A 25,871-nucleotide genomic window follows, 5' to 3' on the forward strand; every position below is an offset into this window, starting at 1 on the left:
TACTCAATGGTGTATCGTATACATAAAATAAATAAATAGGTTCTTAAAAAAAAAAAAGAGGAACCAAGTCAAGACATTAGCAGGAAGATGGATGGAGCTGGGAATAACTGTGTTGGATAAAATAAGCCAGACTCGGGCAGACAAGTACTGCAGGTTTTACTTACAGAAGAAAACTATATATGAATATATATATATATATGTATATATATATGTGTGTGTGTGTGTATATATATATATATATATAAACTTAATTTTGATTACCCAAGTTGTTTATGTTACACAGACACCCCCCACGCACCCTCCCCAAAACATTGAACATAGAAAGGGGATTATGCAAGGAAGGCAGGACAATGGAATCTATGTGACATGAAAGAGAAGATTATTTGGGGGAAAAGAAGAGGGGAACAACAAGAAGGGAGGGAAATGTGGAGGGCAGTAAATATGTTATTTAATGTCAGCAATGACATGAATATGCCATTCATTTGAGATCCATCCCTAGAACACTTTTGCAATACAAAAGAAATTTATAAGGGCGGGAAATTATATCTTACTGGGGTAAGAGATTACTATATGACATCATATAGTTAGAAACTGAAAACTACAGAAAGCAGATATTTTAGCTAAGGGAAAGCTGAGGCTGTCGGGGAGTTTGACCTTGAGTTTCTTTGGTCATCTGATGCCCACACTGGTGTCTCCTGTTCTTCAGCACTGTATGTTGCTTGTTCTCCTGTGTCCTGACTGGTCATCCCTCAGAAAGGGGCCATGAGAAAAGGACATGGGTGAGCACGAGAAAAATCTCGTAAGGACTGTGACATTCAGACAGCCGCTGCAGTGTGGGATGGCCTCAGTGTCTCAGGAAAATCCACATTTCAAATGCATCAGACCCAGCTGTTACAGCCACAGATTTAGAATTCAAATGGGCCCTTAACACAGAATATGGCCCATGAGGAATGTTCTGATTCACACTTGACAAAGGACAAATGAGATAAATGTGTTCTCATTACCCCAGTTCTGTCTGATGGAATTATTATGTGTGTTGAAAAAAAAAAGGAAGTGGAAAGAGGTTCTATTAAATGATAGTATATCACAAGGCTATATGTGTCATAGAGGCCTTCTCAACAAGGAAGAAAACAGGAATATTGCAAACGGGAAGAAACCTAAAGATAAGGATAGCTGAGAATCACTTAAAAAGAGAGAAATGCCTTGGGATGAGCCTCGGAGGCTGGGAGAAAGAGGGCAGAGGAAGAGTGTCTGTAGGGCACCGGCTGGGCTCAAGCCCCTCATTTGCCATCACACTGAGAATTTAACCAGAGGAAAGGGATGTTAAATGATGGAAGAGTCTTAACTGTGCAACATAAACTTTGAGGGTCAGAGAAGATGACAAAATGTCCACCAAGGTTAAATGTCTTCCTTTCCACAGATGGCAAATCAGACCTTCACAGGTCTTTGGCCTGTGTGGATAATTTCAGGCAGTGTGAAAACAGGTCCAGAAGTACAGCTCCTGGGCTCCAAGCAAAGTGCAAGGAGGTAGAAACAGATTAATTTGCCCACAGCGTCCTTATTCTAAGCTTGACCTGATCTCCCTCTGGACTACAGATTCAAATTGATTTCTATGCCCTGGATAGGTAATTATCCTGGTGGAGTTACGTAAGGTTCTTTACAGAGGAGGATTGGACCTCTGTGCTGAATATACATATATATATATGTATATATATATATATAATAACTGTATTATATATATATAATACAGTTCAATTCTTATGCCATAGAACATCACCTTGGAGTGTACAGTTAGCCCAGGACATTTACAGTGGCATCAGCCACCATCTTCACCGCTTTTCAAATCTCTGTACTAGTTCATGTTAGGACATACTCCTCTATAAAGTTTCCTCTGAAACGCTGACCTGGTATAGAGTTAACATTCACCTGGATTTAAGTTAGCCATTCAAAGCAAAAGAACAATGCCTTTAGTGCTTAATACAGGAATAGTAATAAGATAAACATAGGTATTGTTGACAAGACAGGATTCTGGGGGAAATCTCCAATTTCAGCTCATGGAAAATATGAAAATACATAATACATAAAAATTCTATGGGTATATCTCATATCAATTTCAGTTTTGAAACAGGGACTCACTCTGTACCATAGGTTTGACCTGAAACTCATAGCAGTTGTCTGGCCTCAGTCCCCTGAGTGCTAGGGTTACAGGCCTGGTCAACATGATGTTCTTAATTATATAAAATTTAATTTCAACCAAACTTCAAAAGGTGTCTGTTTCCCAAGAGTTATGTATTTTAAAAATTACAAGCAAAATAAATGCTAAGGAAAAATGTGGTTCAATATTTTGTAGATGATTAGTAATTGATGGGGATTAAAGGGAATAACTATGAAACAGACACAGCTTTATATGGGACATACATATATGTACACATACCTACATACACACACATTCACATATACACACATACACACATTCACATATATACACATTCACACATGCACACATACACAATTACAAAGTCACATATATATACACACATATACCGTTCACCATTCACATATACATATATGTATACACATATACATATATAAGTACTACATACATATTCACATACATACATATCCATACAATATTCACATACATATTCACCTCTCCATATATATATGTACACACACACATTTACACATTCACATCTATACCTTCCATATACATACATACATACATACATACACATCCCACAACATACACATACACACCCTCCAATACACACATATACACATGCATATATATACATACTCATCCTCCCACATAAATATATATACACCTACACCCACACACATACTCATATACACCCACACACACATATATACACATTCTACATACATACATACAAAATTCACATACACACATATGTAGACAATCAATACACACATATACATATTCACTATGCATCTAGATGTAGACACATACATACACATTCATACATATGCACATATACATATATACACATTCACACATATACACCCACATACATACATATTCATGTATACATACACATGCATGTACACACAAATATACATACATATGTACACACATTTACATATTAAACCACACATATACGTACCTCAACACATATATGCTCATATCTACACACCCACTAACCCACCCATGAATATATATGTATATATATACATACATATATACACACACATAATTATACAATACACACATACACACACACATACAATGCACACAGCACATGCACACATTTACACATATACCCACATAGACACACATACATACAAATATACATACATTCACATATGCATATATACACATAGACACAAACATATAATGTCTGGAACATTAGAACAAGTACTTTCTTCCCTCTCTCACACCACAAGTATGATGGTGGTGTAATCCTCTTCCTATACATGAGATTAGTAAGTGGGAAAACCCATATGCTTTTTTCAGGAAATTCTAATGTTTGCAAGTCTTTGTATTTCATGACTATAAATTGAGTGGATGGATGGATGGCTGGATTACAGTCCTGGCTATTTTGTGAATATTAATGGACTGTCAGATAAATGGATCCTTTCATTAAATATTCATGCAAATCTAGGAACATCTTGGGGATTGAAGAAAGGAGTGGTTCCTTAGACCAAGCAACTGCCTCTAGAAGTCCTCATGAGGCCTGAATTCACTATTAGAAAGTTAGGAAGTCTGGTTAGACCTTCAGCGTGCATTGCAGGAGCTTTAAGGGGGCTCCCAGGGCAGTGAGTGTGTGGGACAACAGATGCTCACGGCCAAGCCTGGCTTCCTTCTCCTTCCCTTAGTGCGTGGCTTTTGCTCACAGTTGAGATCTGTCTACTTCTGGAGAGAACAAATAGTTAAGGTTTCAGACTTGCAGCAACTGGTGTGCAGTTTAAAGCTGATGATTGCACATGGTACATCTACTGTATGAGGACAGCAATGAATGCCCTGTGGAGCTGGGCCTACACGTGTGAAGTAGTGATACTATAGCTAGGTATCACAGATGTACTCTTGTCTCCCACCCAGAAGCCATGTTTGTGCCTTGTGAAGTGTGTGTGTGTGTGTGTATGTGTGTGAGTGTGTGTGTGTGTGTGTGTGTAGGAGAGAACTCTAGGACAGCTGTTCCTACACTGGCTTCCTACGCTGGCTGCTAGGAAACTGATGATGTAACTACATCCCAGCTTTCAGTCTAAAAACATGCAACTGGATCAGGGGTGAGCAGAGCCTAGGCAGAGTTCCCAGTGACATCCTCCCTCTGTCCTCATTTGCCCACAGGAGCCATTTGTGCAATAGTTGTTTCTAGCAAAGACAGAGTAAGACAGGACAGTTAAGAAAGTGCTTGGGAAGGCCATGGCCACAGCCAGATGGCTCATTTGCTCTGTAGATTATTGGGTTTCTCTGCAGCAGGCCTCATCCTGCCTCCCTCACCCAGATTCGATACAGTTGAAACAGTGAGATTTGGGCCAAGGACCTAAATGTCTGGCTCAGTCCAAAGGCCTCTGATTCTGTGTCTACATGCTTTGGCACCATTCACTGTTGCATCATTCACAGAGTCCCCCAGGCTCTTGAGTAAAGTCAGCTCACTACCTTCAGGTCTCTGGTCCTAGGGAAAAAAAATGGATTGCTGCTTCATTTTGTGAGAACCACGACTATCTGTCAATCTTGTACAACCCAGCTGATGAAGGGTAAGAGTTCATCATGGCTAAATGGGATCTCTGGTAGTTTGTTCAAGAATACAATTGAAGATTGGAGGCACTCAGTGGAGAACACCTGCCATGCTTGCACAGCCTCTGGGTTCAAGCCCCAGAACTGGGGAAAATAATAATGCGGATAACATAATAATGCCCAATAGTTTTTGACTCTTTTATAGCCAAACCTATTACTTATTTTAAAAAAACTAATATGATTTATGTAAAATGGAGCTTTTCCTCTCTCCCTCCCCTCATCCCCTTTCTCTACCATCTTTCAATTATATCCCTTGGTTAAACGCACAAATGACTCGAAAAAACAAAAAAAACCCAAACAACCAAAACCAAACCAAACCAAAACAAAAAAGCCCACATGAGCACAGAGCCGTGAAGGTAGGATGCAGACAGCCTGGATGGTTACTTGGCAGATGGACAGTCTCAGGGAAGTCATGCTTGTGTGGCAAGCAGTTTCTCATGGAGTTACTCAGCGTGTCTGTGGCATGTGGCGTGTGTTCACTGCATGGATTGCAGCCTCCATGACAGCGTGGTGGGTTACAGTTCTTATTTCAGAGTCTTCTAGTCTGGTCCTTAGCAGATCATATTTACTTTATTTCTGTACATGAAAATGAATTATTTCCCCCCTTAAAGAGGTTTCTCTTTCCCAGGTTAAACACATGAGGGGAACAACACAAAATTGTTCACAATATTGTCTTTTCTTCTGGTAAGTGATGTGTTTTCACTGCTCTTGGTTAAACTTAGCTGGAATTCTGATTTCTGAACTTCAAGAGCTTAATGTCAGACTGGTGGTTCTGAGAAACATGTAACAGTTAGAAAATTAACTAAGAAAAACAAAAGGATCCTCATCATATAATAATGTTATTTTGTGGGTGTGTATTTGGCATGCATGCGTGTGTGTGTGTTGTGCATGCACATGTATTCACATAAGTATGTAGAGGTCAGAGGTCAACTCAGTTTCTCTCCACCTTGTTTTTTGAGACAGGGCTTATTACTGAACTTGAAGTTTACTGATTCAGCCACAGTAGTTGATGAAGAAAGCTGTAGCAATCTATCTGTTTCCACCTCCCCAATACTAGGGTTACAAGTGTGCACTGCTGTGCCCATATTTTAAGGGGTCTGGTCTTCATTATGGTGTGGCAACCAGTTTACTCACTGCCTCCTCCCTGCTCCCCAGCCCTGGACTTCCTTCTTTAACAATAATCTGTATTGTTATCACAAGAGCACAACATCTTTTATACAGTAGGAATCGACTCTTCCTTTAGAACAAGTTTGCAAACCATCACATGGGAAACAGCAAGCAAGGGACTTTTACACATGAAGATATTAAACAATTATCTCAGGGCTGGAGGGAAGCATGGCAGTCAGGAGGACTGGCTATACTTCCAGAGGTTTGGTCCCCAGCTCCCACATGGCAGCTCACAACTGCCTGTAACTCCAGTTCCAGAGGATCCCATATCCTTTTGTCACTTCCTTGAGTCTTCCATGCATTCCATGAAAGTGTTAGTACACAGACACATGTGCAGGCAAAGCACTCACATACATGAACTCTAGAAAAGTTTTTAAAAAAGTTTAGAAACCAGCTACCTCCCATGTTGTAGTTTTGTAGCTTGCATGGCATTACGAAGTCTGAGTTGAAATGTCCACGATTGAAACGTTCCAGTTGCTAGATTTTAGATTTGAGGATTTTTGTTTCATTTAAAAAATTTTCACCCTAGGATTTCAGTGAGATGAACATGACATTACTATTGTTTTTAATCTGGAAGACTTACTATTTGGTCCTGAAATGAGCCTCTGAGATTTTAAGACGATCTCTGGATGAGAGTGAGAGCCTCTGGTGACCACATGAACATCAGTACAGTACCCCGTTCTTCATGTCCAGAAACGGGTGACAAGGATACCACTAGGATCACTTGCCAATAGACAAAGTTCTCAACTGTAACCTCACAGGACTGTCAATCACAATACTTTTTCTCTGCCAATCCAGGACTCATCTAAACGCACACTTTCCTTTCCTCTCACGGAGCTGATCCAAAGTTCACCAACTCCTAATGGGCCTGGCCATGAGCCAGGATCAGAGAAAGAAGTTCCCCAACATCTGTGTTTCCTCTTCCCTGACCCCTTATCAGGATTCCACCTTCTGGTACTTTCCAGAATCCTGCATAAAGAACTGCTTGTGGATTCTGACTTTGTGATCCTCCATCTCTTCAAGAACTCGTAGTCACCGACTTCCCCACACTATCCTGGCAGTCCTTGTCCCTATGTGAAGCTCCTGTCACCGGATATATTCACACCTCAGGTAGACTTACTTGCCTACAGTAAATGTCCCTATTGAGTAAATCAACGCTTGTTAACATAGAAGAAAGTCTCTAAGTAAATCAGTATGTTAAGTGTTGGAATAATTCATAAACTGTGTTTTGAATGTAGAATTTATTTGACAAATCTGTGAACAGATGACTTAATCAAAACAGTCAGGGTCAATCACCTCTGGGAGAATTCAGCTGCAGGAGGAAAAGTAGGGTGGGGTGAATAATAGGAGAATAAGATATAAAACAAAGGTGTGTGGAAAGTCATTTAGTAAAATGTTGCATGAGTTTATACATTGTCTGAGATTAATAGACAGAATAGAAGTGGGAAGATTAAGTAGCTGAAGTTCTGCTGAAGCTCAGAGGGAATAAAATTATAGGAAAAGTGGGCTGGGAGACATGGACTGGGGAGAGGTGGACCAGGAAAACATGGGCTGGGGAGACATGGGCTGGGGAGAGGTGGGCTGGGGAGAGGTGGGCTGGGGAGTGATGGGTTGGGGACACATGAGCTGGGGAGACATGGGCTGGGGAGAGGTGGACTGGGGAGGCATGGGCTGGGGAGACATGGGCTGGTGACACAAGAGCTGGGGAGACATGGGCTGGGGAGAGGTGTGATGGAGAGAGATCTCAGTCACTGCCTTGTAAGAGGATCTGATTTGATTTCTAGAACCCAGAGGAGGAATCTGAGCATGGTGGTGCATGCCTTTAATTCCTATGCTGGGAAATTGGAGCCAGCCAGATCCTTAGGGCTTGCTGGATGGAGCCTCGCATATTCTCTCTCTGTCTCTGTCTTTGTCTCCCCTCCCCCCTCTCACACACACACCACTTTATCACCCACACCAACACACATGAATATGTGCACATACACATAACCTTAAAGAAAGACAGAAGTATCAATCTTGGACAGGAGGTGAGTCATCTTCTCTGAAGGAAAAAAAAATTAAGGTTGGGGGGGAGGGGCTGAACAGAACCTGCCACAGATCTGCCTCTGTGGAGTGAAAGTCCTGCATTGCCTGTAAAGCCAAGCACAAAAGGAAAGGAGCTTGAAGATAGGTAAATGTTTTTAATGACTGCTCAAAATAAGGTGTGAGACACCAGAAAACAGCGAAGGATCTACCGTAGCTTCTGTTTTCTCTGAGGACCAAGGTGCATTTTCATTTCTCCTGTCTCCTATGAGCATTTACCTGTTCTGTCAAGCAACACCCAATGCTTATATGAAGTTGTAGCAGAGAACACAGATGGCTGGCAAGAGCCAAGTTCAAGGACTGCAGGATGGCTTGGCGGCATCATGATACTTTAACAGAGGCTCAGGAAGCTCACTCCTATCTCTACCTCCAACTCCAGGGGATCCAACACCCTCAATCTGGCTTCTGAGGATACCTGCACTTAGTGTGGCATGTAAACTCAGGCATACTCACATGTAAATCAATAAATCATTTTCCAAAGATCAAAATTCAGAGAGAAAATATGGAAAAAGTGTAGGATGAGCATGAAGGAATGATTCACAAATGTAGGCTACACAGAGGAGGGGCTAAGATCAACAGGAAGTTACCCATACCAAGAAAGGTATTTTTCTCTATGTGGCTACCTGTGTGTACTGGGGAATCAAATGAACAACAGTGTTACTGACCTAGAACAGAGGGAGGAAGAAGCCTCTGGAAACAACATTCTTACACAAGTGTGACACTCAGATATAGAAATCCTATGTAACACTGTGCAGAATGGTGTTAAGATGAGAGTTGGCCTCTCCTGCAGATTTCCAAAAATGGAAACCTTTCGTGCTCAAAATAAAAATGGACAGAGATGCAAGGTTGCAGCTCTGGGGAACTCTGTGCTTGTCCACATGTGGCTTGCTGTCAAGGATACTTTTAAAAGTGGGAATGGAATGGAGCTAAAAAAAAAAAATTAAAACACCACGGAATGGTCTGGGGGCACAGCTGACTATGAATGGAATTCCTCTGGGTGAGAAAGCCTGTGTTGATGACATGGTCAAAGAAGACTCCTCCTGACCCATATTCTGGGATGCATATAAAAGCCCTCCAAGGAGTATAAAATAAAGTTAACAATGGGGAGGATTACGAAGCATAGTTCTGTGTAAAATTGTGGCTACTGTCTATGCATACAGCACACACACAGAGATGTACACACAGCCTTCACCTGTGTTCAGTAACTGCTAGTATTGTTTTAGGCTCTGCCTAACAGTTACCTGGCGACAGCAATGTAGGCCTGGCTAGCTATAAAAGGGGGTGTTTGGCCCCTCCGCGCTCTCTTACTCTCTCTGTCCCTTCTTTCTCTCAGATTTTCTTCTCTCCCTGACTCCTTTCTCCCTGTCTCCCATCCTCCTCCCTCCATGTTCCTGGCCGGCCTCTCCTTTATCTCTGTCTCTGTCTCTCTCTGTGTCTGTGTCTCTGTCTCTCTTTTTCTCTGTCTCTACTCCCTTCTCAACTCTCCTCCCCATGCCCTAAATAAACTCTATTCTATATTATACTGATCATATGGCTGGTAGCTCAGGGGGAAGGAATGCCTCAGCATGGGCCCGCTGAGGCACCCCTCCCACCTCATCATACCTGGCTCTACAAAACATATCCTGGCTCTCCTTTTTATAAAACACAACAGTAACACTTCCTACTCACACCAGCAACTTTTACATTAGCAAACCATAATGTATTTCACATACACAGCTTAGTCTTTTCTCACAAGAGCCCTGTGAGATCAAACAGGAATAAAGAGATTTAGTGACTTGCTGAGGACAAGGACAAGGTTTGTGACGAATGCCAACTTGACACAGTGTAGAATCACTTCATTGCTCTCTGCTTTTGACTATGGAGATAATCGACCTGTTTTCTCAAGTCTACTGAAAGATACTGGAGTTTTCTGGTGGCTGTCAGTAATGAGAAAGCTTCAGCCAAGTGTTCATTTGCTTCCCGATTCTCCTGTATTTAGGGCATATTTGATAATTGAGTTTTTTTTTTTTTTTTTTTTTTTTTTTTTTTTTTAAGACAGGGTCTCTTTACATAGTCCTGGCTGTCCTGGAACTATATTAAGCAGGCTGGCTTCCAACTCACAGAGATTCTCCTGCCTCTGGTCCCTAGTGCTAGGATTAGATACCTGCCTGCCTTCTTTCCTTCTTTCCTTCTTTCCTTTTTTCCTTCTTTCCTTCTTTCCTTCTTTCCTTCTTTCCTTCTTTCCTTCTTTCCTTCTTTCCTTCCTTCCTTCCTTCCTTCCTTCCTTCCTTCCTTCCTTCCTTCCTTCCTTCCTTCCTTCCTTCTTCCCTTGCTTCTCTTGACCATCACATTACAGCAGCAAAACCCTGACAACCTACAAGTAGGGGCTTGTCAAGTTCCAAGCTCTTCATTTTTATCTACGAGTGTGATTATTTTCAAAACTTTTAGTTGTAAATATAAACCCATAGCTCTATTTGTGAGAAGTTGGGTTTTTAGAACTGAACATAGAATAAGTTTTCATAGAAATGGGAATCTACTTTAAAGCTAAATATGGCTATGGCATCCAAATACATTTGGAGTGTCTTAATAACTGATATATCTTTCATAGTAGACCTCTCAAGGTAGATTTTTTTTGAGTTGGGAATATCTCTCTTATGTGAAGTTGTGCTTCTGTAATGGTTATATTCTAATAGTAATGTCTACCCGATAATTTTACTTAAAACTTCATGGGTCTCGGTTTCTCTCGGTGTGGTATGGAATTTCTAGGGCAAACTGGACAGCTTTTGTGACACAGCAACATATACTTGGTGAATGTTTTGTGAGCATCAGTGGTGAGTCTAGCCAGCCATCACTGATAGCCCCACTCCTCCCTGACTGTGAGACATGCCACTAGGGTGATAGACCATGGCCACCTTGAGCATGAAACCACAAGCTTGCGACTTAGGCGAACTAGCGACTAATGGTTTCCAATGTGAAACAAACAGAAAAATGACAATGCTTGGTAAATTCATCCTTGTAGTAATATTTCTGTCTTTCACAAACCAGTACCAAGAAAGCAATAAGAAACCAGGGCATGCTTCCTGCTCTGGAATGTGATGCATGGCTGCAGATGTGAGCCCTGAGTGAGCAGCAGCTGCCGACAGCTTTGTAAGAAAATGCAGAGTATTGCTTTTTAACCTCAGGAAAGCACACTTGAAATCTTTTCTGCTATTTTCCTATCAACCATTAGGGCTCAGTTCCTGCCCACTTACACTCATCACAATAATCACACTTGGTGGTCAGGCAGCTAGAACATGCCTACTCAACAGCCTCCATCTATACCCCTCTCCAATCCCTGGCTGAGCCCAGAGTCCTTTCCACCCTCCTCCCAATCCTCCCCTTTTTGGGTCTTCTTCTCAAGACCACTTCTATATTACTGCTTCCTTTCCCTTTCCTGCGAAATGGCTGGGGAGTCTGCCAAGCAGCTTTGAACAGTTCATGGTCAGTGTGGTACCAGCAACATACCACAAAGGATGTAGGGACAGGGCTCACTGATGCCAAGGGCTGGGAATGGGCAGAGATGGAGGCAAAATAAGAGGGAAAAGCAGCTGGCTTCAATCCAGGGATTCAGGTATCAGTGTCCCTTTGGAGGAAAACCCAAGACCTATCTAGATGAAAGCACTGGAAACCAGAAAATGGCTATGGGTGTCTGCAATGAAGACAAACACAACTATTCTTAATGGAGTAAGAGTCCAAGGCTTTGCCTGTCTAAATTACAGTATGGAGAAGAAGGTAGTGACACGGGCAATTGCTGATTATATTTCCTGAACTAGGTGGAACATGCTTCAAGCATGTGGACTATCCTAATCATGACAGAAATACTCTGATGGCATTGTACTAGTCTACACTAGTCCATACTTGTTCTACACTAGTCCACATCAGTTCATGTCAGTCTACACCTGTTCATTCCAGTTCACACCTGTTCACTCTAGTCAATACCTGTTCACTTCAGTTCATAGCAGTCTACACCTTTTCTATACCAGTCCACACCTGTTCACTCATAGCTCCTGATGAACTGGCCCCTAGCTGGTTGGGGAAGACTTCGAAGAACTCCACTATACGAATCCTCATAGATAGATGAGGACTCATTTTGTTTAGTTGTCAGCAATATAGAAGGCTGACCTCATACAACAGAGTTCCCTTTGTCCTCTCACTGGGCAGCTTCTAACTGCTCACTCTCTGCCATTCCAGAAGTTTTGTGACTTCCCCACAGACATTAATTCTGTCCTTCCTTTCTCACTTTCCCCACCACTATCAGCAGATAATTACTTATAGATACAGAGGGTTTGTGTGCCTAACTTTAAAGACAGACACAAAGGAGGAAGTTAGAGAATACAAGCTCTTAGTCTGTCAGGTTTGGAGAAAAAGAGAGCAGGGAAGAGTAGATGTGAGGACAACTTCAGCAAAAACCTGTGCTGGGTAAAGGAGAATCCTCTCAGTGGAGTTTCTGGTAAAGGAGAAGTCCTCCAATGGGATTTCCAATATTGCATTTCAGCTCAGCTTCCAGCACATCCTTTTGTTGGTTTGTAAACAGCCTCATGTATCTCAGGCTGGGCTCTAACTATGCATGTAGCCAGTGATAACTTTGAATTCCTAGTCCTGCCTCTATCTCAGTCACTACAGTAATTGAAGCACTAGTGATCAAAACCAGGATTTCATGCATGCCAGACAGGAGGATGAAGAGTAAGTAAGGATGTACCAGCATTCCTTGTTTGTAAATTGATAACTAACATGGTTCAAAATTAGAAGATGTTCACTATGAATGCAGAGCTAAGTAACGTGCTCCTGTCATCTGTGGTCACAAAATTTGAGTTGCAGTGTACATGCACACAGTAAATAAACAGATTTTTATTTTTTTATAAAATAAAGGAATTGAACCAAATATAAGAATGGACCTCAAATGATATACAGTTTGAGGTATGAATATTATTCTATAAGTTAAACTATATGCAGTGAGTGCTATGTGCTGTAGGCGGGAGGTCGTGGTACATGGTAATATGGGTTCAGAGAAGTTCAATTTGAAAAAAAAAGTTTCATCCTAAGAGAAACCAAGACCTAAATTTACCCAAAGCACAATACTGTGATCTTAAAGATACCCAATAGTACTTGCATAGTCACTACCTCTGAAAGACCTGGAACAAAATATTAGAAGAGAAAAAAGAAGTGGTATAATTCCATTAAGGAGAGAGTTTGACAAGTACAAGTTGCTGGTAAAATACCACCACCACTGAAAATGACAACAACAGCAACATCAGCAACAACAGTAGCAGCAGCAACAGCAGTGGCAGCAATAGCAGCAGCAGCAGCAACAACAACAATAACAACACCAACAACAATAGCAACAGCAACAACAACAACAGTAACAGAAACAACAGCAACAACAAAAGTAGCAGCAACAGCAACAACAGCAGCAGCAGCAACAATAGCAGCATCAACAACAATAGCAACAGCAGCAACAATAACAGCATCAACAGCAATAACAGCAACAACAACAATAGCAACAGCAGCAATAATGACAGCATCAGCAACAATTACAGCAACAACCACAACAGCCACAGCAGCAACAGCAACAATGACGACGACAACAACAACAACAACAACAACAACAGTAACAACAACAAAAGTAGCAACAAAGATGCCCATTTCTGTTGAGGGAAATAACACTTTAAAACCACTAGGTTTTCTTGACTATATTCTCATGAGTTGCTGGCTTTAACTTTCCCTCAAGTGCATAAGTACTTTTAAGTATATTGAAGCAAGCCAGACACATAATTTAATGGTCTTCCTAATTTCCATGCATCCTGACCTCAATACATCTGGGCATATGCTGCCTTTTGTGGAGTGTGCCCTCTCATGAACAATGCATTATTAAGGAAGATGACCTAGAATTCAGGGCATCTCTACCCTGGCTTTGCCTGGTCCTTTGGCTCTCAAGAGTATTTGCTTTGTCACCTACGGCTGTCCTGTTTTTCTCCAGTGAAGTTACTGTACTAACAATGACTCTACTGAGGATAAGTAGATATTTTTTTGCTTTTTTCACAATAAATCCCCAGGAATTCCTTACCTGCTCTTCCTATCTTCAGGACATTGCTGTACTGTATTAGGCACCATCTCTGGAGAAGTCAGGGAAGTTAAAATGTCATAAAACCAAAACAGTGTCTTTCATGAGAGACAAGGACACATGTTTAGATTGTAGTTAGAGATTCTGGTTTAGTAAAGGGGTGGCTGTAGGTAGTTGGCTAGGTGTCCAGTACCAACCATGACTACCCTACTGATGAGCAAATCTTAAAACCAATTAGAGAGATAACAGTTTCCACTAATGTATATTGTGCATATTAATGTATATTGCATGGTCTTCTGGCACTGTGAAAGGTAGTCTTCAGAGAAGAAGCTTCTGTCAGGTTTAGCTCACTGAGACTGCATCTCCTAGGAATATTAGAAGCTTATATATATATATATATATTCTCACCAACATGACTCTCTAACCTGAGCTAAGAAATGAGGACACCCATAGATATGTTAATATGAACAGTGAAGGTCATAAGAACTCAAAATAACTACAGGCAACTAAGGGATGCTGAGAATGGGAGAAATACTCTACCTCAGGGAAGTTCATACTAACTGGTTATCCAATACCGAATGGTCACCCCTGAAAAGGTACATAAAAGTAACATTATATAGACTGAGCAAGCTGGATTTATGCATTTGGAAGAGAGGGGGAGGGGAAGAAGAAGGAGAGAGAGAGAGAGAGAGAGAGAGGAACAGGGATGGGGAAAGGAAAAAAGAGGTGGTAAATTTGAAAAAGAATAAGAAATGACATATGGTGGGTTTGGAGGGAGGAAAGGGAAGAGATGATATAATCTCAAAGTTATTATATTTATTTGCTCAATATATATAATACAATTTATATAAAATATATAAAAATATAATCTCAAAAATTAAAAATTAAAAGAACAATATAATAAAACTTGTTTCTGAAAAAAAGCAAGAGAAAACCAAACCAAAACCAAAAACCCAAAAGCCCCTAAAACGTATTAAATCCAAAAGCCATAAGGGGCGCATTGCATCACTGTGGCTTGAAAACTGTTTTGCTGTACTCAGAGGTTAAGGGTGAAAGATCTAATAAGACCTTTCATAAACTGAAACTTTCCTGTTGTGAACCACCATGACTCTCCATGCCTGGCAATTATGGAGTTTGTTTAAAATAGTTTGTTCATTATTTACTCAGTTACATTGTTGACTACATAAAGAAATATGTTACCGTCTTTGCTCTGGTTCAGGTGCAGAATTATAACTGTCCTGGCAGGGAGCGGATGTCCTAAAAAGTTACTGGTGCCCCTCCCTTTGGCTATCAGACTATTGGAACAATAGTCTCTAAGAAATTGGAATTTCCCTAGGAATCGCATGCTGGGTGAAGGAAAAGGCTGGAGTCAGTACCAGCCAGAAGAGGAACTTGGCTCCCAAGAAAAGATTTCACAAGGTTCCCACAACTTGTCAGACCATCACCTTCCAGGAGAGACTGGAGCTGGGACAATGAGGGTGGGTGGGACCAATCCTTGTTGTGGCCCTCTTAGCTATACTCCCTGTCTTCTCTTTTAAACCTAAACTTCAAGCCAAGGACTTGGAGACACTTCTTGACTTCTCTTGTTTCTCTTCCCAGCTCAGCCACATTGAACAAATCTCATTTCTCCGTTTTTGCACTATTGTCTCTTTTGTGGGTATATCGAAGGTGGGTGGCCAAGCCTCACTTGTTAGATCCACAAGGGCCTGTGCTCTCTAACCTTCTCAACTCAGGAACAGAGTGAAGTGGGACAAGTATGGGGAAAAAACCTCATCTAAAACCAACTTCCAGTTTAAAGTCCTGTCTCCCCTCATGGGTAGAGTGTCAAAAAGGGTGCGGAATGACAGCCTGGTTTCCTGGTGAATGCATACCACAAAGCATGCTGACTAGGCTGACTTTGTGGCAGCTACGGGCCGGCTAAGCAGGGTGCTTCAGAACTTTATGATCCTACATGCTATGATGTGACCTTGGCTCTCCAAGTTCCTTGCCCAAGTCATGCTGGCTACCTTATAATCCTTATACCCACTCCATCATGTGGAGTGGGAACAAAGAAATATTTCTCTGTCATCTCCAAATTACTACTCTTGACATGGACAAGTGTCTGTTAATAAGAAGAATTTTACCCATTGCTGAAATAAAAGTCTAGAAAGGGTGCTCCTGGTTAATCTATGCTCAGAGGAAGGACTTCAGCAGTGATGTCAGGATTGGCTTCCTCCAGCACCTGAGGTTGTAGTTATATTTATTCAATATTGTCCTGTCCCCATAGTAGGGTGGGGAGTGATATCTAACCTGGGCCCTCATACATGCTAGGCAAGTGTACTGCCACTGAGTGGAGTGGCATCCCTAGCCTGTGTATCACATTTGTCATGGATGAATTTCAGTGTTTGAGTAGCTTAAAAGCTGTCTCCTTAGGTTGATGGGCTCTTCACAAGGTTTTCCGTCATTAATTACACTGGTCATCCATAGAGAATGGCTGGCTGAGGAGCCAAATTAGGAAGTCAAGTTACCTACTTGACTTTCTACCCCTTAATGCACAGAAACAAATGGATACAAAGTGACAAAGGCATTAAACTCACCTCATCAGCCAGTGTAGGAGCTGAGGGAATGGGAGAAAATCTCCCAGGTTTTGGCAGTCGCATTCATTATCTGGAGCTCTAGAGTAGCTATGAATAGTATGAGGTTAGGGCCCGCTAGCTTCTGCTAAAACTTTATTTGTGAACGCTGATATCTAAATTCCATGTAATTTAGCTATGCCACAGAATAATGTTCTTGATATTTTTAACTTCCAAAAAATAGAACCATTTCTAGTTTGAAAGATATATAAAGTCAGAAGCCAAATTTGAACTCAGGCCATTGGTGGCCAGTACTTAGGATTAAGTTCTGAGCAGACAAAACCAGAGGATCTAATTCTGCATGGACCTCTTTGAAGAACTGTCACCATTGCAAGGTTCTGCAGCCACAGACTGCACTTCTGCCTGCAGCCACTGTCAGTATATTACAAACAACAGGAAGAAGATGTATAACACTCAAAAAACATTACTGCCTAAATGCCCAACACCACGCCAGTCTGGTGGGTTTTAAGTCTCAGGTGACGCCCAGAAGATGAAAACATGAATGAGAAAAACAGAAGGCTCTGCCTGGAACTCTTCACCACTCCCAAGACCCTCACCTACAAATGCCAACAGGCTGAACCTCAGCAAGGCCTGGCAGAGCCTCAGCAGGAAAGCAGAAACTGAAAACAAACAAGAAGATGATTTCCTTCTAACCAGACCGTAGGTCCTGCTCATTCACGTGGAAACATATTCACATTCATTTTGCCGAGCAGACGCAGTGCCTCTACTCTGCCCAAGGAAGACGCATTGAAGAGTGGAGAGCAGCTAATAGTTAACAGAGAGCAATGGATGTTAAAGGCTAAATCTGTGAATATAGGACAGTGCTTCCCATAGGAGTCCCAACACAGTGATTTATTCAATGCTGACTCTGTTAGATGTTCCACCAGGGACATTTGAAGGTCATAGGTTTAGGAAATGTCACAGGAGACGTGTTTCATCTTTGATGATTCTCAGTCTTCATTAGTATTTTGTGGGCTCTGAGGAATCCTGTAGTAAAACTGCTTAACTGGGTTAAGTTAAGCATTTTCAGAGTTATGTGATCATCAAAGCTTGTTTTTGTCCTTTTCGTTCACTTAACTGCTAATATCCTGAGAAACTAGTGTCCCATAAATGACAGTCTGGGGAGCAAGCGCAGCTGCTGAGAGGAAGGAGAAGAGGAGGGTTTTGAGAGAGGGAGTGAGCTGCATTTTAGAACAAACCCTTTGATGAGGCTCAGTCCTGTCTTCCCTAGTTTTTGCCATTTTAGGAAATTATACCGCATCCCATCTAAGCTCAAGCGAGAAAAATAGAAGCTGTATCTGTCATGGTGATAACCTTTAAAAATTATAAAATGCAAGTGTGGATTTAAAAATAATTTAAACAGCAGATGAGCCTGAAACGTAAACTTTTCTTCTTTCCTTTCTTTAACTGCTCAGCCAGCATCCCTTCGGTTTTGCTTTGTTTTTCTATTCTTATTATGGGTTTTGTAAATGAAGTGGCAGCGAACCCACTGCTGTGGATTTAAGCCATTAGCACGGCTAGAGAGAAGATTCAATGGAGGCACAAGGACCACTCTTGCAGAGTTTGGGCCTCAGCACCCATACAAGGCAACTTAACCACCCCTAATCCCAGCTCCAGGGCATCTGATGCTCTGGCTTCTACTGACACTCCTATCTTCACCTAATGCTCACACACATAATTAAAAATGAAACACACAAGTAAAAGTCTTTAAAAACTCAGCACTATCTGCAGAATCACTGATCTCAAGCTTCTTCCAGCTCCCTCCCTCCCTATGAGTCCATCACCCTGGGCCCAATCAGATTGCAAATGGTCCTCAAGGCTCAGATAGTCCTTGCTATCTCTGCCTTTTCCTGACAACATTCTGCCCTGAATTCTCTCTGATTCCAATCCCTCATTCCTCCAGTCCCTTCTCCTTATTGGCTTTGTGTAGATTTACTTTCTTAAAATATAGATCAGCAGAGCTTCTGGCTGGAAACCCTTCAATGGTCTCCACTAAGGCAGACCCAATGCTTGAGGAAGCTCTGTGGAAGAAGGGAAAAAGTCTCACACCAGAGAGAAGGGAGAGGGTTCCTAAGTTCCTCCTTAGTGGGCACAAGAGTTACAAAGGACAGCCTGGTAAGGGATAAGCTGGGTCACTTCCACAATTATCCAATTAAAGCAAGCTTTATTTAGTACTGGTCAGGAAGATGAACACTGCCCAGGTCCATACCTGGAATTCGCAGAAAATGGCCCTGATTTGAATTGATTGACAGCTCTTAGATATTTAAAAGGTAACTCAGTCAAGATTTTAAGTGCATGGATTTTCAAAATTAAGTGATTCAAAGAAGAGATCCACACGACTAAAGAAAATATTATCCAGTGACTTGCTGTTCAGTCACTGCTAGGTGTGCGGATGAGCTAGACCCAAGCACTGGTTCAGCTTAGCAAGTGTCTTCCAAGAAGTTGTCCGTGGCATTCGGTTCACAATCCCAGACTTGTACACGTGACATTTAATTAATAGTTAAAGCATCAAACTCCATTACTTAGCCATTTTTCATTTGATTCTTATTACCAAGATATAAGGGGTCCATAGGTTGCACAACCCCTTAAAGGAGCTTGATCAATACTCCTAAAACTCCTTCTAAATCCTGTAGTAACTAGGATCCCTTCATACTGACACTGTTAGTGTGAAACTGTTTAAGGCGGTGGGCTCACCTAGAACTCTTATCTCACTCCATTCTCAGTCTAGTCTGGTTGACCTAGATCCTCTTATGTAGCAGAGGATAGCCTTACCCGCCTCATCCTGGTGCCTCCACCTCCTGAGTGCTGTTACTCATATGTTCTACCATGCATGGTTTAATGATCTCTCCTTTGCCCGATAATACAGATACCTTTACGATAAATTGTCATGGTCATGCTAGTAAAGAAATGGAGATAAAGAAAAGCTTAACGATGTGTTCAAAGAAACCCAAGGAAGCAGCTTAAAAAAAAATTCTGGAGGAGAAAGCCCACTTCTACAATTATCCAATTAAAGCAAGCTTTATTTAGTACTGGCTGGGAAGATGAACATTGCCCAGGTCCATACCTGGGATTCTTAGAAAATGACTCTGATTTTAGATCATCCAGTGCTCATAAAGGCAAACACCACAAGGCTGTGGTACTTTCTGCTTTCTTCCAGTCAGGGGTAAGCATGCATTCTGATGTACCTCCTGCCTGTGCATCTCCATGTGATGAGGCACATCCTGAACCGTTGAGGCAACCAATCTTGTTTATTGAAATGAAAACATATGACTTTCTCTCTCACAAGAATCACAGGCCCCCAGTATTCCAGGAAGTTATCTGTGCTTGGGCAAGTGACAGGTTAACATTAGCCCTTACAGGGAACTCACTTGAAATAGGGTTGATGTGAGGAAACCCCACTACTGAGTAAGCTCTAGAATGGGCTGTCAATTTGGGGTCAGGGGATAATGGGAACCCAGTATGAAATGATGATGTGAAGCCTCTTAATAAGATCATAGCAATGGCTCCAAGGTTAATGCTTCATGTTTTATGTTGTTCATAGACATCTAAAAAGTTATTTGAAATTCTAGCTGTGGAGCTCAGCTCAATTTTTGAGTCTGAACTTCGCAAAGTTGATCCCATGAAGACTGGCTGAAGGCATGAAATGTGGATGTTTGCATGCCAGAAAGCTGTGTCCTTCTGCAAGTGTATTTCATATTCTATCCCTTTTAATCAGGTACTTAGAATGGTCTGTGAACAACACAAACATGAAATATGCATGCTCACCACAAGTAAATGTTCCCATAGAGCCCCAGCATCAGGTCATGCTGGTGGGAGCAAGTAGGCTGGTGGTCTCTGGTATGGTCCTCTTGCAATGATGCTTGTTAAATCTTTTGGGCCTGGAGATGCAGCTTGGCTGGGAGAAAGCTTGACTAGTGCACAGAAGCCCTGGATTCACCCTCAGCAACTCCATAAACTGGGCATGGTGATGCACGCCTTTAATGTCAGCACTCCAGAAGTAGAAGCAAGAAGGTGACTATATATATATATTTTTTTTTTCAAGATAATTTAAGCTACATAGCAAGTTCAAGATCAGCCTGGGCTACATGACACCCTGTCAAAAAAAATGAATGAATGGATTGAAATATGAATTCTTAAGGCTGACCAAATGTTGCTATTCTTTTTTTAAACCATTTCATTTTTATTTATCTAAATTTATTTATGTTATATGTATGAGTACATTGCCTGCATGCATGCACATATACTGGCAATAATTCCAGGTGCCCAGACAGGCCAGAAGAGGGCATACCCTAAAACTGGAGTTATGGATGGTTGTAAGCCACCACATAAGTGCTAGGAATTGAAAACTCAGGTCCTGTGCCAGAGCAGTGTGGTGGTTTGAATAAGAACGACTTCCACAGACTCATATTTGAAATGCTTAGGGAGTGGGATTGGGAGGTATGGCCACGGAGGAAGTGTGTCGCTGAGGGTGAGCTTTGGGTTTCAAGTGTTCAAGCCAGGTCCAGTGTCATTTTCCCTTCCTGTGGCCAGACTTAGAACTCTCAGCTCCTTCACCAGCACTGTGTCTACCTGCACAGTGCCATGTTTTCTGCCATGACCCTAACGGACTAAACCTCTGATCCTGAAAGCCAGCCCCAATTAAATGTTTTCCTTTATAAGAGTCGCGGTGGTCATGTATCTCTTCATAGCAGTAGTAACCCTAACTCAGACAAGCAGCAAAGGCTTCTAACCTCTGAACCATCTCTGCAGTCCTCAAGATGACTATGGTCTTGAGAAACCAAAGTGATACACACAGACTTCTCAGCCCCTCTGAAGCAGTCCCTTTTCAGAAGCTGGATCATATTTTGTTTCCTTGGGAGAGTTCACCATCACTTATCCTCCCCTGATGGTGTTGATGCTGACCGGCACACTGTGACCTGCTTCTCTCTGACCGACAATTGTAGCCTAATATTACCATTTGGAGTGATGGGGGGAATCCCTTGAGATAGGAGTGGAAGATGCCCTTAGAATAAAGGAAATAAAGAGTAAGACACAGGCCTTTAGAAACACTATGAACGAAATCACTGTCCTTGAAGTTTGGTCAGGAGAAACCTCTTGGTTATCTCTAGACACCGCCAAAGCCCAAGATGTGAAGTTTGCCGAAATGAGTACCTGTGCAGTTTGTAAGCCGCCTTAAATTTTATTTAATCTCTTTGCCCTATTTTATGACTTAGAATAACTATGACCCCAAGTCAACTCTCCAGATCACATAGATGGAGAAGCAGAGAGACAAACTGTGGGGCTACAGGCTGAGTCTTACACTTCCATTTGCAATGTCAAACTCTGGAGACGGCCTCAAACAAGCAGAAACACACAACCCTATTGAGTTTCCTGCTCACTTGGTTCCTTGCTCACAAACGATGGCGCATTCACTCGGCATGACTCAAAAGGTAGCCAGAGTCTTGCAGATAAAGAGATAATAATCGCGATAGCTCAACAGTAGGTAAATAATGTATGGAACAAAAAGTGTTCATTATCTTACCCCAAAAGGAGACAGGAAGGAGGCTGGGGTCAGGAGCCTGGCAGGGGCAAGGCATTCTTAGGTTGGACTGCAACCTAAGTTATACTGACTGCAATCTCACCCCCAGAGGTGTGTGAACAGCCTTCCTTAAGCCACCTGTCCTAGCTGGAGGCCCTGACACCTATCCCTCTTGTTCTCTTCATGATGCCCAAGTCACTGGAGGAAGTCAGAAACTTCTAACCAGGGACAGACCTATTTGGCCACAGAAGCCTACTTCACCCTGGGATTTATGACCCTGAAGAATCTCTAAGTCCTTACTTAGAGTCTGGATGCTCACAGCCTGAGGTGAGCTAGTGGGTAAGGGAGGACATGAAAAGGGAGCATTGTACATGTGGCCTGGAAATATATGCTGTCTCTAGGAGTAGCTCTTGAACTAGGAAGCCTTGGGTGGGACCAGTCAGATACCCCTGTCCCTTGGTCCCCAGTTACTACTGAGAGGTTCCCATGTTCACCTTGCTCAGCCCTTCCCGGTTTTCCAATGGCTGTGCATCTCACCTAGCAGACTCAGAGATACCTAGAGCCTACAGGACTCTGGAGGACTGTGAGTGGCCAGGGACGCGCGGCAGGGCCACCGCTTTTTCTCCTAGTGCCTGCCTGCTTTACAGCCACAGTCCGCAGGTCCCCCTAGCCTAACCTTCTGGCCTCCCCGCCCGCTCTCTTCGTCTTGGTACCTGCTGCTTCAGTGCGGGTGACTTGCCGGCTGGTGGTCACGGTCCTCCCGGAGATGAAGGAGGCACTCGAGCTTTTCTGAACCGCGCCTCTGCTCTCCCGGCTCCCAAACGTGACTCTCTATATATCCGGCTCAGAGACTGGGTGTGGGGCGGGAGGAGCGCACCCTCCCTCCGACCTTCCTGGTCGCTGCTGGGCGCCCAACCGAGGCCTCTGCCAGGGCGGGAGGAGTGCTGGGGGCCTCGGACGCACAGGCCCCGAGGATGGCATCGCCTGGGCTTCGGGTGTGTTCCCCCTTGGTGTGCATTGTTGGGTGAGGGGAAAGTTAGCTGGGATGGCGCCCTGTCTGGAAAAGCAAAGGAAGGAGGGAGGGGAAGAGAGAGAGAAAGAGTCTGATTTGATTCATTGCAGGAGCGATCACTTCCTATTGCACTGGCAAAATGCACTCCAGATCCCATTTATCCATCTCTTCCGCACCACACGCCAGGTGGATGGAGGCTGCAGAGGAGCTCTGCAGGGATGCGCCAGCTCAAGGGCTTTTAAACAGTCAAGGGGTGGCAGGTGTGTGTTTTTGGGGGGGGGGGGATGGGAGGGGGCAGGCAACAGGGAGGTTTGAGGTGTGGAGAGCAGAAACCTGATTCTTGCTATCTGATGCGCAGGGACCATGGATGCTAGGGGAGAAACAGGCAGAGGCAATCTCTGGGACTTCCCCAGGAAACGCTTTCTTTCATCTCTTGGTAGCTTTAACAATTTTATTTTATTTATATTTAGTTATTGGTAAATTTTAGACAGAAACTCTCCAACTGCCGGGAAGTCATAGAATGATGGACAGGCAGGAGAGCAGAATTTCCTCCCAACCAGAGAGGAAACCTGGTCAACGCCCACCTCAGTTCTCTGCACAATGTGAAAGATAGTCTTCCAAATTTATAGTCAGTTAAGGAAAGTGGGAAGGAATACGGCCCCAAAATTATTCTGAATCTCATTATGACAGGTGATATGCACACAAAAACACCAACTTTGAATCGTGAAAAGTTGAAATTAATGAAACAAGGAACTCCATCCATTAAAAAAAATCTCACACTTCTCTTGAATTTGCTGATTCTGGACTCTGTTTAGTTAAGAATGTTAAGGGAAGTGTAAACCAGAGATAGTTTTGCATAGGTGGCTATGTAAAAGCAAGAGAAGTGAACAGGACCTGACAAACATGCAGTTAAACACACACACACACACGCACACACACACAAACACACAGACACAGACACACAGACACAGACACACACACACACACACACACAGACACACACAGACACACACACACAGACACACACACACATAGACACACAGACACAGACACACACATACACACACACACACACACACACACACACACACACACCACTTAAGAAAATATCTGCATGTGTTCTCAGACCCAAATTCTGTGAGTATACCTGAAATGATCCAGGAAAATGATGGTAACAAGATATAGAAATCTTTCACTTGCAACCCCATCTCTTCAGTATGCTAGGCCAAGAGGGTGGCAAGTTCAAGGCCTCCCTGGGCTACCTGGAAAGTTCAAGAGCAGCTTGGTTAAAAATGTGAAGATCCCAACTCAAAAATTAAAAATAGGGCTGAGAATGTAGTTCTGGGGTAGACGATACTCTTGCCTACCACAATGAGGCCCCAGAGTCAATCATGAGTGTTGCAAAATAAAACATGCAAAAAACCCCTAGTCACATAGGTAACACAAAGGTTATAACTTTTTGGAAAGTAATTTAGCAACACACTTCCTTTTTATTTTTTGAGACCTTTTGATAAAAGATTTCTATTATTAGGGCATATCCAAAAGAATGCACAAAACAAGAAGTGTGTGGAGAGTTAATTGCTCACTATGGTTATTTGTAAAGTGAGAAATTAAAAGGCTTACTTTCTGAGGAGTAGCCATAGGTGAATGCAGCATTATTATAAAATAAAAGAAAAATAATTTAAATATTATCATGTGAATGGTATTCATATGTATGGTGGGTTAGCCTGCAAGAACCACTATTGTGAAGCATGTAGGCTGAGTGGCTTACACCAGAGACAGCATCCTTTTGGCACTTTGCAGGCTGCAAGGCTAAGGTCAGATGTCTGCTGGGCTGATTCCACATTGGGTGTGAAGGAGAGTTTATTCTGTGCTGCTTCTTGAGTACTTCTAGTGGTCTTCTGGCAATCTCTGATAGCGTGGGGAGCAGAAATATAAAGCCATGTGTTTCAGGGTTCTCTGGAACAGAGCTGACAGAGAGAGAGAGAGAGAGAGAGAGAGAGAGAGAGAGAGGAGACACTCATATAGAGACAGACACAGACACAATTTATTAGAGTGGCTTATAGGCTATGCTCTGGCTAGTCTAATAATGACTGCCTCCTGATAATGGCTGTTTCCTGATGCAAAGGCCAAGAGTCTGGTTCAGTCCATGAGGCTGGATGTCTGTCTCAGCAGTCTTAATCTGGTGCTGGAATCTCAAGGATTCCTGGGGAGCTGCTGGTTTTAAGTCTATGTTGTAATCTGAAGAAGTAGGTTCTAACACCATCGAATGAATGCCCCAGCATCAGGATAGATGAGCTTGTCAGCAAGAATAAGGACAGGCAGACAAAAGCAGAAAAGCTTTCTTCTTCCATGTCTTTTTATGTGAGCTGACACTAGAAGGTTTAAGGTGGGTCTTCCCGACTCAAATGACCCAATCAAGAACAATCCCTCACAAGTGTGCCCAACTACTTGAATTTTAGATTATTCCAGAAGTAGTCTAGTTGACACCAGGACTAGCCACCATAGTCAGCCTATGTCTTCATATGTCTCTTTCTGTGTTTTGGAGGTGCTGGGGGTAAGGCTTCCACACCTGATAAGGATGTAAACACATTTCAACTGGTGGGCTGGATGGAGGCCTAGAAAAAGCATATGGTCTTGCA

The 25,871-nt window shown here is 42.6% G+C and overlaps 1 protein-coding gene across 1 annotated transcript in view; it reads right to left on the reverse strand.

The window, feature by feature from the left end:
- Far2 (fatty acyl-CoA reductase 2) overlaps window positions 1-23,124 on the reverse strand; it is a 106,294-nt gene extending 83,170 nt beyond the window's left edge. Inside the window, exon 1 of the mRNA XM_021165348.3 lies at window positions 22,931-23,124. The gene's annotated coding sequence lies outside the window, so the exon portion shown is untranslated. The remainder of the gene's footprint in view (window positions 1-22,930) is intronic.
- Window positions 23,125-25,871: the final 2,747 nt, after the last annotated feature.

Source organism: Mus caroli, unplaced genomic scaffold, assembly GCF_978045245.1.
Source record: "Mus caroli unplaced genomic scaffold, Mus_caroli_1 scaffold_7, whole genome shotgun sequence".
In the NCBI taxonomy this organism is placed as follows: domain Eukaryota; kingdom Metazoa; phylum Chordata; class Mammalia; order Rodentia; family Muridae; genus Mus; species Mus caroli.